This window comes from Hylobates moloch, unplaced genomic scaffold (genome assembly GCF_009828535.3).
Source record: "Hylobates moloch isolate HMO894 unplaced genomic scaffold, HMol_V3 SCAFFOLD_12, whole genome shotgun sequence".
NCBI lineage: Eukaryota > Metazoa > Chordata > Mammalia > Primates > Hylobatidae > Hylobates > Hylobates moloch.
In genome coordinates, this window is record NW_026652287.1 from 12202114 (window position 1) to 12205818 (window position 3705).

Genomic DNA, 3705 nt, shown 5'->3' on the forward strand with positions numbered 1-3705 from the left:
CGCCCCGCCCCTTGCCCCGCCCCGCCCTGGGGGAGCCCCGCTTCCGGGCGGCCCCTGGCGGCGAAGGGGACGCTGCAACGCGGAGCGGGAGCACGAGGAGGGAAGGGGCTTGGCAATGGGCCGCAAAGAGGCCGAGACCCCGGGAGTGCCGGCAGCGCTCTTTAGCACGCCTGGAGGCTCCTGCAGAGCCCCGGAACCGCCAGAACCTCCAGAAATGCAGGCAGAGTGCACTCCCCAGGGGGTACAACTTTGGCAATGAGGACTACAGAGGTCCGAGGAGAACCGGAGACCCGAGGAGCGTGAAGGCACTCTATGACACCACTGCCTACAAACGCAGGGGCTGGAATGCAGTGACAGGACACTGCTGGGAGGAAAGGCTCCCAGCGCCTCCGTGTGGGGCTGCCTCCACTCCCAGTACCGTGCGGGGGGACTAGGACGACCCTGGTAACTCAGCCACAGGATATCAGTTCTCAGAATAGAAGAGAAGCCAGGTCTGGCAGCACCTGATGATGGTAAGTCTCAGGTAGGACCCATTTGCTGCCCCTCCAGCTCTTGTCCCCTCTTTCACCTTCATGCCTTTCTAGATGCTAGAGAAATTCCTGCTCTTGGTGGGCAGCAGGGAGCCTCCCAGGCCTGATCTGAATCTCAAATCCCAGCTCTGCCACCTACCATCTGGGTAACTTGGGCAGGTGTCATCAACCTCCCTGAGCCTTGTTCTCCTCTTCTGTAAAATGCAGATGATAAGCATAACTAATTTCTTGGTAACAGCAGACGATACTATGCACACAAAAGGCCTAGGCCAGTGCTTGGACAGGTCGCCATCCAGTTAAGCCAGTTCCCTTCCCCCTGCACATCATGAGGCCCCATCTACCTTCTTCTTTAGTAGCCGGTGCTTGAGCTTTGCGGGGGACTGGAGGGGTTCCTCCCAGGCTCTCCCTGTTCTGGCCCCTGGCCCCAATGCCATCCACAGTCTGGTCACTGCTCGGCCTCATTAAAAGGATACACGAGGCCAGGCACAGTGGCTCGCACCTGTAATCCCAGCACTTTGGGAGGCCAAGACCGGCGGATCACTTGAGGTCAGGAGTTCCAGACCAGCCTGGCCAACATGGTGAAACCCTGTCTCTACTAAAAATACAAAAATTAGCCAGGCGTGGTGGTGGGCGCCTGTAATCCCAGCCACTTGTAGGCAGGAGAATCACTTGAACCCGGGAAGTGAAACTTGCAGTGAGCCGAGATTGGGTCACTACACTCCAGCCTGGGCAACAGAGTGAGACCCTGTCTCAAAAAAAAAAAAAAAAAAAAAGGATACACAAACAGATTGCCGATATTACACTTCACTCATGCCAAGAGTTCATCCTTCTCTGCACTGTCTGCTTCTTTACAGAGTCTCACTCTGTCGCCAGGCTGGAGTGCAGTGGCACGATCTCGGCTCACTGCAACCTCTGCCCCCCCGGGTTCAAGCGATCCTCCTGCCTCAGCCTCCCGAGTAGCTGGGATTACAGGCGCCCGCCACCACGCCCAGCTAATTTTTTGTATTTTTAGTAGAGATGGGGTCTCACCATGTTAGCCAGGATGGTCTCGATCTCCTGACCTCATGATCTGCCCGCCTCGGCTTCCCAAAATGCTGGGATTACAGGCGTGAGCCACCGCGCTGGGCACTGTGTGCCTCTTTTACTTACCCATAGGCAAGGAATGAAGGAAAATGGATGGGCTGGGAAAGCAACTGCCCAGAGGCTAAAGTAAACTAGGAAAGTGTGGCAAATTGTTCCCCAGATCAGCTACCCTTAAGGGACTGAATTGCCATATCAAAGCCACTCAGGTTCCTAAAGCCCAAATCCTGAAGCAGCCTGGGAAGTTGCAGCCCTGAAGGCTCATTGCAGGGTCCGCTGGGATATGCAGGGTGTAATGAGTCCCCCCTTTGAGTTCAAGGTCAGTCAATGTCTTACCTGTTCCAGCCCTCAGAATAATCAGTGTTTGGCAGGATTAAAAACAAAGGCACATTCAATATAAATCACAGGAGATAAAGAACCTTATCAGAAACCCTCAGGAGCCAATGAGAGGCAGAGGACTGCTGGGTATTCTAAATCCCTGCTGTGCCACTGTTGATAACCTTTCTGAAATGCCCTAAATATTTTTGGGCAAGACCTCAGTCACCAACTAGTTTCTGAAAAACTGAAGAATCTGATTATGTTACCTATGATTACTAAATAAATAAAAATTATGTCCATGAAGCAAATGGATGAAACACCTTCACTCATATCCCAGATAATCCTGGATGTATGCCACGATTCCATTTCATTTGTAAAATGTATTAATTTGGTCACTTATTTGACAAATAGGTATACAACCAGGCACTGCAGTAGTCATCTTGGATACAAAGATTGATCCACTCATTCAGCAAATAATGGAGTGCCTGTTATCTGCCAGGCAGTGTTGTAGGTACCAGGGATATGATAGCAAACAAAATGGTCTCTATCCTCAGCAACAAATAAACAAATACATAAATGTATGGAAAAGTAATGGTGACAAACTGGTGGTGTTTCATGCCATGGGGAGAAATAAAGCAGGTAAGAGAGTAGGGCTTAACGGGGGGGTGCTATTTTATTTATTTATTTAATATTTTTACATAGAGACAGGGTCTCGCTATGTTGGCCAGGTTGGTCTTAAACTCCTGACATCAAGCAATCTTCCCGCCTCGGCCTTCTAAAATGCTGGGATTACAGGCATGAGCCACTGTGCCCGACTGAGGGTGGTCTTTTAGAGAGTGATTAAGGAAGGCCTCTCTGCAGAGGAAATATCTGAATAGAAACTCAAATGAAGTAAAGGAGCAAGTCATGTATATATCTGGGAGAAGAGCTTCCCTGGCAGAGGGAGGCTGTTCAAAAGCCCTGAGGAGGGAATAGCTTGGCATGTTCCAGGAGAAGCGGAGATAAAGGAGGCTGGAGTGAGTGAGGGGGAAAGTAGGAGAGATGAAACTGGAGAGGAAAGCAGGGGCCAGAAAAGTCAAGGCTTTGGGTTTCCTCTAAGTGTGAAGGGAAGCCACTGGTGGGTTTGCAGCAGTGGGTGGCATATGATAGTTGACATTATTAAAGCACCACTGGGGCCAGGCACAATGGCTCATGCCTGTAACCCCAGCACTTTGGGAGGCCAAGGCAGGAGGAATTGCCTGATGTTAAGAGTTCAAGACTAGCCTAGGCAACATAGTGCAATGTCATCTCTACCAAAGAAATATATACAAAAATCAGCCGGGCTTGCTGGCATGAACTTATAGTCCCAGCTACTTGGGAGTCTGAGATGGGAAGATGGCTTGGGCCTGGGAGTCAGAGATTGCAGTGAGCCAAGATCCCACCACTGCACTCCAGCCTGGGCAAAAGAGCCAAACCCTGCCTCAAAAAAAAAAAAAAAGGCAGAGGGTCAGGGGAGAAAACCAACTAAACTATAATGGGAAATGTGTAATAAGGGGATTATGAGCTAAGTTACATGGGAGAACCCTAAGGGGAGCTAAAGAAAGCATTAGAGGAGGTCACATTTGAGCTGCTTTTTGAAGAATAAGTGAAATGCCATCAGATGAATAAAGAAGGCCAAAGGAAGGTTATGCCAGGCAGGGGGCATAGAGTAAGTCAGGGTTGGGAGTGTGAACCTGCATGGCATGCTTGGGAATCATTTGGCAATTGAAGGGGGAGGGAAAATGAGGGCTGGGAAATG